The sequence below is a fragment of the Grampus griseus genome (assembly GCF_964374135.1).
Source record: "Grampus griseus genome assembly, chromosome: 1".
Lineage (NCBI taxonomy): Eukaryota > Metazoa > Chordata > Mammalia > Artiodactyla > Delphinidae > Grampus > Grampus griseus.
Window position 1 is genome coordinate 31,411,354 of NC_139017.1, and position 13,976 is coordinate 31,425,329.

Sequence of the window (13,976 nt, forward strand, 5' to 3'; positions counted from 1 at the left end):
CTGTTTGGCGTAAACAGATAGAACTGGTTATGATTATTCCTCATAGGGATAGTACAAGGAAAGGGCAGGCTGTGTGTTCTGTTAGGGGATTAAGAATTGATGTGATTCATAGTATTCCATAGCCTCCGAGCTTTAGTAGTACAGCTGCAAGGACTATTGAGCCTGCAATGGGGGCTTCTACATGTGCTTTGGGTAATCAAAGATGTAGTCCGTAAAGGGGTATTTTTACTAGGAAGGCTATTATGCAAGCTAATCATATGAAAGTGTTAGATCAGGAAGTTGATAATGGTTGGGCTCAGTATTGTAATAATAGGAAATTTAGGGAGCCTACTGTATTTTGTAGATACGTTAGTGCTACTAGTAACGGGAGAGATCCCATGAGTGTATAAAATAAGAAGTAGAGCCCTGCGTTAAGTCGTTCTGTTTGGTTGCCTCAACGGGTAATGATAATGAGAGTAGGAATTAATGTGGCTTCAAATGTAATATAAAACATAATTAGTTCTATAGCAGTAAAGGTTATAATTAAGAGGATTTGTAGTATAATTAGTATTGTAATGTAGAGTTTTTTTCGGGCAAGTGGTTCTTTTAGGAGGTGAGATTGGCTTGCTATTAACATCAAGGGGAGAAGTCATATTAATATTAAGAGTGGTGCGGAAAGGGAGTCAGAGAAAAATGTTAAAGAGTAGTTGAGGCTGTTATCGTTAAATTGGTTAAGTAGAAGTAAGCTTGTAAAGCTGATTAGTAAACTGTGGGTTGTAGTGTTAATTCAGATAAAGTTACTTTTTGATAGTCAAGTTAAAGGTATAATAGTAGGAACGATAAATTTTAGCATTGAAGGAGGTTAAGGTTTTGTACGTAGTCAGTACCATACGTGTTGGAAACTATGACTAATAAGGCTAGTCCAATAGCTGCTTCGCAGGCTGCAAATACTAAGAGGATGATTGGTATCATGTTGGCCAGAGTGAAGTGTGTGTTTAGGATTGTAAGGGCTGCTAGAATGAATAATGATAGTACTATGCCTTCTAAGCATAGTAATGCAGATATTAGGTGGGATCGGTATATTAATAAACCTGTGAGGGATACTGTAAAGGCAATTAAAATGTTAATGTGGACTAGAGACATTTGGTACTTGTGAGTTTAGATCACAGTCTAGTGGGTCGAAACCACTTGTTTTATTTTAAACTAAGTATCATATTTATCTCATTCTAGGCCTTTTTGGGTTCATTCATAGGCTAGGCTAGCTGCCAGTAGGGAGATTAGGAATAGGGCCATGAGGAGTATTGTTGTTAGGTTATTTGTTTGGATTGCTCAAGGTAAAGGGAGTAGGAGAGCAATTTCTAGGTCAAAGAGGAGGAAAGTAATTGCTACTAGGAAAAATTTTATGGAAAAGGGTAGACGAGCAGATCCTATTGGGTCAAAGCCACATTCGTAAGGGCTGGTTTTTTCTGCATAGACGTTTAGTTGGGGGAGTCAAAAAGCAGTAAGTATGAGTAGTAAGGCTAGGGTTGTATTCGTCAGTAACGTTAATAAAAGGCTTATTGTTCTTTTTCGGAGTGTACCGAAACTAACTGATTGGAAGTCAGTTGTACTTGTTAATACTAAAAGGACTATGAACCTCATCAATAGATTGATACATAGAGGAATAATCATACAACGTCTACGAAATGTCAGTATCAAGCAGCGGCTTCGAAGCCAAAGTGGTGATTTGATGTAAAGTGGAATATTATTTGGCATATAAAGCAGACGATAAGGAAAGTTGATCCGATGATGACGTGTAGTCCGTGGAAGCCTGTGGCTACAAAGAAGGTAGAGCTATAGACTCCGTCTGAGATTGTAAATGGGGCTTCATAGTATTCTGATGCTTGAAGTAGGGTGAAATAGAGGCCAAGTATGATTGTGATGAGAAGAGCTTGGAGTATATGTTTGCGGTCGCCTTCTATGAGACTATGATGGGCTCAAGTGATAGATACACCGGAAGCTAATAGTACGGAGGTATTGAGGAGTGGGACTTCTAGTGGATTTAGAGGGTGGATACCCGTTGGTGGTCAGGAGCCTCCTAATTCAGGAGTAGGGGCGAGGCTTGAATGGTAAAAGGCTCAGAAGAAGCCTGTAAAGAATAGGACTTCTGATAAATAAGATTATACCATATCGAAGCTCCTTTTGAACGGTTGGTGTGTGGTGGCCTTGGAAGGTGCTTTCTCGGACAATATCTCGTCATCATTGGTATATTGTTAGGGTATTTGTCAAAAAGCTTAAAGTCAGTAAGATTATTGAGTTGAAGTGGAATCATATGATTAGGCCTGATGTTGTAAGAAATGCTGAGAGAGCTCCTGTAAGTGGTCAAGGACTGGGGTTTACTATATGATATGAGTGGGTTTGGTGGGTCATTGTGTATTGTCCTGCAAGTATAGGCTCACTAGTAAGGTGAATACGTAGGCTTGGATTAGGGCTACGGCGAATTCGAGGATGACTAATAGAGTGAGGATGGTAAATGTGATGAGGGCTGTGAATAGACTAATATTTATTAATGCAAGAGTTGCACTTCCGATTAGGTGTAGTAATAGGTGACCTGCTGTAATGTTAGCTGTTAGCCGTACTGCTAGAGCTAAAGGTTGAATAAATAGGCTAATAGTTTCGATTATCACTAACATAGGGATTAGGAAGGTGGGTGTGCCTAGTGGTAAAAGGTGGGCTAGGGATATTTTTGTCTTGTTACGGAAACTGATAATGACAGTGCCAGCTCATAATGGAATAGCTATGCCTAATATAGAGAGTTGAGTAGTAGGTGTAAATGAGTGGGGTAATATTCCAAGGAGGTTTGTGGAAGCGATGAATAGGAAAAGTGAGATAAGTATTAGAGATTAGGTTTGTCCTTTGAGGCTATGTGTAACTATCAGTTGCTTTGATGTGAGTTTGGTTAGTCATTGTTGGATAGCGATTATACGGTTATTGATTAATCGATTTGGTGTTGGAAATAGTATGGTGGGAAATATAATAATTAGTGATAGGAATACCTAGTATAATCGGGATTATGAAAGGGGCAAATAGATTTTCGTTCATGTGTGATTTCAAGGGGTTTGTTGTTTTTGTAATTTAGTGCACATTGGTTTGGGGGAAAAAGAATAAAAATGCTTTGAGATTTTTCGTTGAAGTAATGTGAAGAGGGTAAAGATCATAGAGAGAATGGTAAGGAGTCATGTTGATGTATCTAGTTGTGGCATGTCATTAAGGGGAGTTTATAACTCTCAATCTTTAACTTAAAAGGTTAACGCTAGTTTAGCTTCTTAATGAAATTATAATATGGATGCAGATCATTTTTCAAAGTTCTCTAAGGGTACTAATTCGAGAACAATTGGCATAAAGCTGTGATTTGAGCCACAGATTTCTGAACATTGTCCATAGAACAGGCCAGGTCGTGTTGATATTAGGGTTGTTTGGTTTAGGCGTCCAGGAATTGCATCTGTTTTTAGACCTAGGGAAGGAACAGCTCATGAGTGTAGTACATCTTCTGAGGAAACTAGTATTCGGATTATTATTTGTATGGGTAGGACCATTCGATTATCTACTTCTAGCAATCATAGTTCTCCTGGTTTTAGGTCCGAGGTTGGAATCATGTATGAGTCAAAATTTAGGTCTTCATAGTCGGTATATTCATAGCTTCAATATCATTGATGTCCTGTTGTTTTTACGGTAAGGGAGGGATTGTTAATTTCGTCTATTATGTAGAGAATTCGTAGAGAAGGTAGGGCGATTATAATTAAGATAACGGCTGGGAGGACAGTTCAAATAGTTTCTACTTCTTGAGCGTCTATTGTACTAGTGTGTGTTAATTTGGTTGTAAGTATCAGTGTAATAATATAGAGGACTAGGGAGCTAATTAGGAAAACAATCATTAATGCGTGGTCATGAAACTGTAGGAGTTCTTCTATAACAGGTGATGCTGCGTCTTGTAAGCCTAGTTGGAAGGGGTATGCCATGGAGATATACAGGATTTTCACTTGTGATTTAACTTTGACAAAGTTACGTAAGACTTTACTAATATCTCACTCATAAAGAAAGACATAATGGTTATGATGTTGGCTTGAAACCGATTAGAGGGGGTTCGATTCCTTCCTTTCTTGAATATTTTAGGTTGACATATACCGGTTCCTCAAATGTGTGGTATGGTGGAGGACATCCGTTTAGTCATTCAAGGTTTGTGGAGGTGAGGTCTACTGCTAATACTTCCCGTTTAGATGCGAATGCTTCTCAGATAATGAAGATTATCAGTATGACTGCTGTCAGTGAGATAAAGGAGCCTATTGATGAGATGGTATTTCATGTTGTGTAGGCATCTGGATAGTCGGAGTATCGGCGAGGTATTCCAGATAGGCCTAGGAGGTGTTGTGGGAAGAATGTCATATTTACACCTACGAATATAATTATGAATTGGATTTTTGTTCATGTTGGGTTAAGTGTATAGCCTGAAAATAGTGGAAATCAGTGGACGAAACCTCCTATAATGGCAAAGACAGCTCCTATTGAAAGCACGTAGTGAAAATGGGCAACCACATAATAGGTGTCGTGGAGAATGATGTCTAGGGATGAGTTAGCCAGGATAATACCGGTTAAACCTCCTACTGTGAATAAGAAAATAAAGCCTAAAGCTCATATTAGGGCGGGAGATCATTTAATACTTCCTCCGTGAAGTGTTGCCAGTCAGCTGAAGACTTTTACTCCTGTAGGAATTGCAATAATTATAGTGGCTGATGTAAAGTATGCTCGTGTATCTACGTCTGTTCCAACTGTAAATATATGATGAGCTCATACAATAAAACCCAGGAAACCAATAGAAACTATAGCTCATACTATTCCCATATACCCGAAAGGTTCTTTTTTCCCCGAATAATAGGTAACGATATGTGAAATTATTCCGAAGCCGGGCAGAATTAGAATATATACTTCGGGATGGCCAAAAAATCAGAATAGGTGTTGATACAGGATTGGGTCCCCTCCTCCTGCTGGGTCGAAAAAGGTTGTGTTTAGGTTTCGATTGGTTAATAGTATAGTAATTCCGGCTGCTAAGACGGGTAGTGATAGTAAGAGTAAGACTGCTGTGACCAAGACTGATCAGACGAAGAGAGGTGTTTGGTATTGGGTTATAGCGGGTGGTTTTATATTAATAATAGTTGTAATGAAGTTAATAGCCCCAAGGATTGAAGATACACCGGCTAAATGTAGAGAGAAAATAGTAAGGTCTACTGAGGCTCCTGCGTGTGCTAGATTTCCGGCTAGAGGAGGATATACAGTTCAGCCTGTTCCTGCGCCGGCTTCAATTATTGAAGATGCTATCAGTAGTAGAAAGGAAGGGGGAAGTAGTCAGAAGCTTATGTTGTTTAGACGAGGGAATGCTATGTCAGGGGCTCCAATTATCAAGGGAACTAGTCAGTTTCCAAATCCCCCAATTATGATAGGTATAACCATAAAGAAAATTATTACGAAGGCGTGAGCTGTTACTAGAACATTATAAAGTTGGTCGTCTCCGATAAGTGTGCCAGGTTGACCTAATTCAGCACAAATCAACAAGCTTAGACCAGTACCCACATTCCTGCCCAGGCGCCAAATAGTAAATACAGAGTACCAATGTCTTTGTGATTGGTAGAGAATAGTCATCGGTTTATGAACATAGGTAAAATGGCCGAGTAGGCATTAGACTACTAAATCTAATGGCCGAGTAGGCATTAGACTACTAAATCTAAAGACAGGGGTAAAGTCCTCTTTTTGCCAAGTCCTGTGGTGAATAATCATTTTGAATTGCAAATTCAAAGAAGCAGCTTCAATCCTGCCGGGACTTCTCCCGCCTTTTTTTTCTCGCGGCGGGAGTAGATTGAAGCCAGTTTATTAGGGTATTTAGCTGTTAACTAAAAGTTCGTGGGAGATGTATGCCCCCAATCTAGTGAGGATTTAGCTTAATTAAAGTGTTTGATTTGCATTCAATTGATGTGAGATATGGTCTTGCAATCCTTATTGGGCAGGGGTTAAGTAAAATTATACTTGCTTAGGGCTTTGAAGGCTCTTGGTCTTATTTAAGCTAAACCCCTATAGTAGGATAAAGAGTGCTGGTGTAAGAGGTAGGAGTATTGTGGATAGTACGATTGCTGTTGGTAAAAGGGTTATTTGTTTTGTGGAGTGGAATTGTCATTTTATTTTTATGTTGTTGGTAGAGGGGAACAGGGTTAATGCTGTGGAGTAGGTAAGGCGTATATAGAAATATAGGTTGAGTAGAGCTGTGATGGCTATGAGGGTGGGTAGGATGAGGGTGTCGTTTTTTGTTAGTTCTTGAATAATCATTCATTTGGGTATAAAGCCTGTGAGTGGAGGAAGTCCTCCTATGGAGAGTAGGGTAAGCATAGTAAAGGTTGTTATAACAGGTATTGTATTTCATGTTTGGGATAGTAGTAGTGTGGTGGTAGTGGAGTTTTGGATAAGTAGCATAAATATGGTGAAGGTTATTACAATGTAAATTAATAGATTTATTAGGGTGAGGGCTGGGTTGTATAATAAAATAGCGGTTATTCATCCTATGTGAGCAATTGATGAATAGGCTATGATTTTTCGGAGTTGTGTTTGGTTTAGTCCACCTCAGCCTCCGATTAGAATTGATAGGAAGGATATAGTAATTATTAGGTGTAGATTGATTGATGGTGAAATTTGATAAAGGATTGAGATGGGTGCGAGTTTTTGTCACGTAAGTAGGATTAGTCCTGTGCTTAGGGGAACACCTTGTGTAACTTCTGGTACTCAAAAGTGAAAAGGGGATAATCCTAGTTTAATGGCTAAAGCTATTGTTATTAGAATGGATGCTGTTGGGTCGAATAATTTTATGATGGTTCATTGGCTGGAGTGTATTAGGTTAATAATAATTGCTAGTATAAGTAATGAGGATGCTGTGGCTTGTGTTAGAAAGTATTTGGCTGAGGCTTCTGTGGCTCGAGGATTAGGTTTTTTTATTATGATAGGAATGATGGCTATCATATTTATTTCTAGTCCAATTCAGGCGAACAGTCAATGGGAGCTAATGGTTACAATTGTTGTGCTTAGGACGATGGTTGTTAGTAGGGTGATAGAGACGAATGGGTTAATTAGTATGGGAAGGATATGAACCAACATTTCCGGGGTATGGGCCCGGTAGCTTATTTAGCTGACCTTACTATAGATTATGGTGTAGTGTGGTAGCACGGAGAATTTTGAATTCTTAAGGGTAGGTTCGATTCCTATTATTCTAGAAATAAGAGGACTCAAACCTCTATTATTTACTCTATCAAAGTAATTCTTTTGTCAGACATATTTCTTATTTTATGTTTGGGGTGGGATGCCTGCTGTTATAATGGGCAGTGAGATGTGTCATATGCAGAGAGCTAGTGTCAGTGGGAGGAAATTTTTTCAGAGGAGGTGTATTAGTTGGTCATATCGGAATCGGGGGTAGGATGCTCGGATTCATAGGAAGGATATTGTTAATAGTAGCGATTTGATGATTAGGTTTGTTGTGCATAGTTCTGGTATGTAGGGGTCGTGGAATGCTCCTAGAAATAAGATAGTTGTGAATATATTTATTATGATAATGTTAGCATATTCTGCTAGGAAGAATAGGGCGAAAGGGCCTGCTGCATATTCTACATTAAAGCCAGATACGAGTTCTGATTCTCCTTCTGTAAGGTCGAAAGGGGCTCGGTTAGTTTCTGCTAAGGTGGAAATAAATCATATTATGGCTAGTGGTCATGAAGGGAAGAGTAATCATAGTTTTTCTTGTGTAGTGTTTAGTGTAGATAGAGTGAAGGAGCTTTAAGGCTCCTTGGAGTATAGTTGATTATTTTGTGTTAGTTTCAGGTGTACAGCAAAGTGATTCATTATACATATATATGTATCTGTTCTTTTTCAAATTCTTTTCCCTTTAGGTTATTACACAATATTGAGCATAGTACCTTGTGCTATACGATAGGTCCTTGTTGGTTATCTATTTTAAATATAGTAGTGTGTATATATCAATCCCAAACTCCCAGTTTATCCTCCCCCCCCCACCTTTCTCCTTTGGTAACCATAAGTTTATTTTCTAAGTCTATGAATCTGTTTCTGTTTTGTAATAAGTTCATTTGCATCATTTTTTTTGATTCCACATATAAGTGATATCATATGATATTTGTCTTTCTCTGTCTTCACTTAGTATGATAATCTCCAGGTCCATCCATTATTTCATTCTTTATATATATTTTATTTATATATATTTCATTCTTTATATATATGTACCACATCTTCTTTATCCATTCCTCTGTTAATGGACATTTAGGTGCATGGGTTTATCTCTGGGCTTTCTATCCTGTTACATTGATCTATATTTGTTTTTGTGCCAGTACCGTACTGTTTTCATGACTGTAGCTTTGTAGTATAGTCTGAAGGCAGGGAGCCTGATTCCTCCAGTTCTGTTATTCTTTCTTAAGATTGCTTTGGCTGTTTGGGGTCTTCTGTGTCTCCATACAAATTATAACATTTTTTGTTCTATTTCTGTGGAAAAATGCCATTGGTACAATAATGCAATAGGGGTTGCATTGCATCTGTAGATTGCCATGGGTAGTATAGTCATTTTGACAATATTGATCCTTCTAATATAAGAACATGGTATATCTTTACATATGTTTGTGTCATCTTTGATTTCTTTATCAGTGTCTTACAGTTTTTGGAGTACAGGTCTTTTGGCTCCTTAAGTAGGTTTATTCCTAGGTATTTTATTCTTTTTGATGCAGTGGTAAATGGGATTGTTTCTTTAATTTCCCTTTCTGATCTTTTGTTGTTAGTGTATAGAAATGCAACAGACTTCTGTGTATTAATTTTGTATCCTGTCACTTTACCAAATTCAGATGAGCTCTAGTAGTTTTCTGGTAGCATCTTTAGGATTTTCTGTGTATCGTATCATGTAATCTGCAAACAGTGATGGTTTTACTTCTTTTCCAATTTGAATTCCTTTTCTTTTTATATCTTTTTCTTCTCTGATTGCCATGGTTAGAACTTCCAAAACCTATATTGAATAAAAGTGGCAAAAATGAGGGGGCTTCCCTGGTGGTGCAGTGGTTAAGAATTCGCCTGACAATGCAGGGGACATGGGGTCGAGCCCTGGTCTGGGAAGATCCCACATGCCACGGAGCAACTAAGCCCGTGCGCCACAACTACTGAGGCTGCGCTCTAGAGCCCGCGAGCCACAACGACTGAGCCCATGTGCCATAGCTACTGAAGCACCTAGAGCCCGTGCTCCACAACAAGACAAGCCACTGCAATGAGAAGACCGCACACTGCAACGAAGAGTAGACCCCGTGTTATCTATTTTATACATATTAGTGTATATATGTCAATCTCAATCTCCCAATTCATACCACCCCACCCCACCCTGCCACTGCTTTCCCCCCTTGGTGTCTGTACGTTTGTTCTCTACTTCTATGTCTCTGTTTCTGCCTTGCAAACAGGTTCATCTGTACCATTTCTCTAGATTCCATATATATGCGTTAATATACAATATTTGTTTTTCTCTTTCTGACTTACTTCACTCTGTGTGACAGTCTCTAGGTCCATCCACATCTCTATAAATGACCCAGTTCCATTCCTTTTTATGGCTGAGTAATATTCCATTGTATATATGTACCACATCTTCTTTATCCATTCATCTGCCCATGGGCATTTAGCTTGATTCCATGACCTGGCTATTGTAAATAGTGCTGCAGTGAACATCGGGGTGCATGTGGCTTTTTGAATTATGGTTTTCTCTGGGTATATGCCCAGTAGTGGGATTGCTGGGTCATATGGTAATTCTATTTTTAGTTTTTTAAGGAACCTCCATACTGTTCTCCACCGTGGCTGTATCAATTTACATTCCCACCAACAGTGCAAGAGGGTTCCCTTTTCTCCACACCCTCTCCAGCATTTGTTGTTTGTAGATTTCTGATGATGCCCATTCTAACTGGTGTGAGGTGATACCTCATTGTAGTTTTGATTTGCATTTCTCTAATAATTAGTGCTGTTGAGCAGCTTTTCATGTGCCTCTTGGCCATCTGTCTGTCTTCTTTGAAAAAATGTCTGTTTAGGTCTTCTGCCCATTTTTGGATTTTTTGGTTTTTTAATATTGAGCTGCATGAGCTGTTCATATATTTTGGAGATGAATCATTTGTCCATTGATTTCATTTGCAATATTTTCTCCCATTCTGAGGGTTGCCTTTTCGTCTTGTTTATAGTTTCCTTTGCTGTGCAAAAGCTTTTAAGTTTCATTAGGTCCCATTTGTTTATTTTTGTTCTTATTTCCATTACTCTAGGAGATGGGTCAAAAAAGATCTTGCTGTGAGTTACGTCAAAGAGTGTTATTCCTATGTTTTCCTCTGAGAGTTTTATGGAGTCCAATCTTACATTTAGGTCTTTAATCCATTTTGAGTTTATTTTTGTGTATGGTGTTAGGGAGTGTTCTAATTTCATTCTTTTACATATAGCTGTCCAGTTTTCCCATCACCATTTGTTGAAGAGACTGTGTTTTCTCCATTGTATATCCTTGCCTCCTTTGTCATAGATTAGTTGACCATAAGTGTGTGGGTTTATCTCTGGGCTTTCTATCCTGTTCCACTGATCTGTATTTCTGTCTTTGTGCCAATACCATATTGTCTTGATTACTGTAGCTTCGTCGTATAGTCTGAAGTCAAAGTCTGATTCCTCCAGCTCCATTTTTTCCCCTCAAGATTGCTTTGGCTATTCGGGGTCTTTTGTGTCTCCGTGCAAATTTAAAGACGTTTTGTTCTAGTTCTGTAAGAAATGCCACTGGTAATTTGATAGGGATTGCACTGAATCTGTACATTGTTTTGGGTAGGATAGTCATTTTCACAATATTGAGTCTTCCAATCCAAGAACATGATATATTTTTCCATCTGTGTCATCTTTGATTTCTTTCATCAGTGTCTTACAGTTTTCTGAGTACAGGTCTTTTACCTCCCTAGGTTGGTTTATTCCTAGGTATTTTATTCTTTTTGTTGCAGTGTTGAATGGGATTGTTTCCTTAATTTCTCTTTCTGATCTTTCGTTGTTAGTGTATAGGTGTGCAAGCTATTTCTGTGCATTAATATTGTATCCTGCAACTTTACCAAATTCATTGATTAGCTCCAGTAGTTTTCTGGTGGCATCTTTAGGATTCTCTATGTATAGTACCATGTCATCTGCAAACAGTGACAGTTTTGCTTCTTTTCAATTTGGATTCCTTTTATTTTTCTTCTCTGATTGCTGTAGCTAGGACTTCCAAAACTATGTTGAATAATAGTGGCAAGAGTTGACATCCTTGTCTTCTTCCTGATCTTAGAGGAAATGCTTTCAGTTTTTCACCTAAGAATGATGTTTGCCGTGGGTTTGTTGTAAATGGCCTTTATTATGTTGAGGTAGGTTCCCTCTATGCCCCCTTTCTGGAGAGTTTTTATCATAAATGGATGTTGAATTTTGTCAAAAGCTTTTTCTGCTCTATTGAGATGATCATATGGCTTTTATTCTTCAGTTGGTTAATATGGTGTATCACATTGATTGATTTGTGTATATTGAAGAATCCTTGCATCCCTGGGATAAATCCCACTTATCATGGTGTATGATCCTTTTAATGTGTTGTTGGATTCTGTTTGCTAGTATTTTGTTGAGGATTTTTGCAACTATATTCATCAGTGATATTGGTCTGTAATTTTCTTTTTTGTAGTATCTTTGTCTGGTTTTGGTATCAGGATGATGGTGGCCTCGTAGAATGAGTTTGGGAGTGTCCCTTCCTCTGCAATTTTTTGGAGGAGTTTGAGAAGGATGGGTTGTTAGGTCTTTTCTAAATGGTTGATAGAATTCACCTGTGAAGCCATCTGGTCCTGGACTTTTGTTTGTTGGAAAATTTTTTTTTTTTAGGAGTTTATTAATTAATTTATTTATTTTTGCTGTGTTGCGTCTTCGTTTCTGTGTGAGGGCTTTCTTTAGTTGTGGCAAGCGGGGGCCATTCTTCATCACGGTGCGCAGGCCTCTCACTATCGCGGCCTCTCTTATTGCGGAGCACAGGCTCCAGACATGCAGGCTCAGTAGTTGTGGCTCACGGGCCTAGTTGCTCCGCGGCATGTGGGATCTTCCCAGACCAGGGCTCGAACCCGTGTCCCCTGCATTAGCAGGCAGATACTCAACCACTGCACCACCAGGGAAGCCCCTGGTGGAAGATTTTTAATCACAGTTTCAATTTCATTACATGTGATTGGTCTGTTCATACTTTGTTTCTTCCTGGTTCAGTCTTGGAAGGTTATACCTTTCAGGAATTTGTCCATTTCTTCCAGGTTATCTATTTTATTGGCATAGAGTTGCTTGTAGTAGTCTCTTAGGATGCTTTGTATTTCTGCGGTGTCTGTTGTAACTTCTCCTTTTTCATTTCTAATTTTATTGATTTGAGTCCTCTCCCTGTTTTTCTTGGAGTCTGGTTAAAGGTTTATCAATTTTGTTTATCTTCTCAAAGAACCAGCTTTTAGTTTTATTGATCTTTGCTATTTCATTTATTGTTTCTATTTCATTTATTTCTGCTCTGATATTTATGATTTCTTTCCTTCTACTGACTTTGGGTTTTGTTTGTTCTTCTTTATCTAGTTCCTTTAGGTGTAAGGTTAGATTGTTTGAGATTTTTCTTGTTTCTTGAGGTAGGCTTGTATTGCTATAAACTTCCCTCTTAGAACTGCTTTTGCTGCATCCATAGGTTGTGGATCATTGTGTTTTCATTGTTATTTGTCTCTAGGAATTTTTTGATTTCCTCTTTGATTTGTTCAGTGATCTCTTGGTTATTTAGTAATGTATTGTTTAGCCTCCATGTGTTTGTTTTTTACATTTTTTTCCCTGTAATTTATTTCTAATCTCATAGCGTTGTGATCAGAAAAGACACTTGGTATGATTTCAATTTTCTTAAATTTACTGAGGCTTGATTTGTGCCCCAAGACGTGATCTGTCCTGGAGAATGTTCCATGTGCACTTGAGAAGAAAGTGTAATCTGCTGTTTTCTGATGGAATGTCCTATAAACATCAATTAAATCTATCTGGTCTGTTGTCTCATTTAAAGCTTGTGTTTCCTTATTAATTTTCTGTCTGGATGATCTGTCCATTGGTGTGAGGCAATAAAGTCCCCCATTATTATTGTGTTACTCTCGATTTCCTCTGTTATAGTTCTTAGCCATTGCCTTATTTATTGAGGTGCTCCTCTGTTGGGTTCATATATATTTATAATTGTTCTATCTTCTTGGATTGATCCCTTGATCATTATGTAGTGTCCTTCCTTGTCGCTTGTAACATTCTTTATTTTAAAGTCATTTTATCTGATATGAGTATAGCTACTCCAGCTTTCTTTTGATTTCCATTTGCATGGAATATCTTTTTCCATCCCCTCACTTTCAGTCTGTATGTGTCCCGAGGTCTGAAGTGGGTCTCTTGTAGACAGCATATATGGGTCTTGTTTTTGTATCCATTTGGCAAGCCTGTGTCTTTTGGTTGGAGTATGTAATCCATTCACATTTAAGGTAATTATCGATATGTATGTTCCTCTTACCATTTTCTTAATTGCTCTGGTTTGTTTTTGTAGGTCTTTTTCTTCTCTTGTGTTTCCCACTTTGAGAAGTTCCTCTAGCATTTGTTGTAGAGCTGGTTTGGAGGTGCTGAATTCTCTTAGCTTTTGCTTGTCTGTAAAACTTCTGATTTCTCCATCGAACCTGATTGAGATCCTTGCCAGGTAGAGTAATCTTGGTTGTAGGTTCTTCCCTTTCATCACTTTAAATATATCATGCCACTCCCTTCTGGCTTGTTGAGTTTCTGATAAGAAGTCAGCTGTTAACCTTATGGGAGTTCCTTTGTACATTATTTGTCATTTTTCCCTTGTTGCTTTTAATAATTTTTCTTTGTCTTTAATTTTTGTCAATTTGATTACTATGTGT

At 38.3% G+C, this 13,976-nt stretch overlaps 1 protein-coding gene across 2 annotated transcripts in view; it reads left to right on the forward strand.

Annotated features, from left to right (window-relative positions):
* Positions 1 to 13,976, forward strand: part of TOR3A (torsin family 3 member A) — a gene marked incomplete at its 5' end in the record, with an annotated part of 40,018 nt that overhangs the window by 11,061 nt on the left and 14,981 nt on the right. The gene's annotated exons all lie outside the window — the stretch shown is intronic.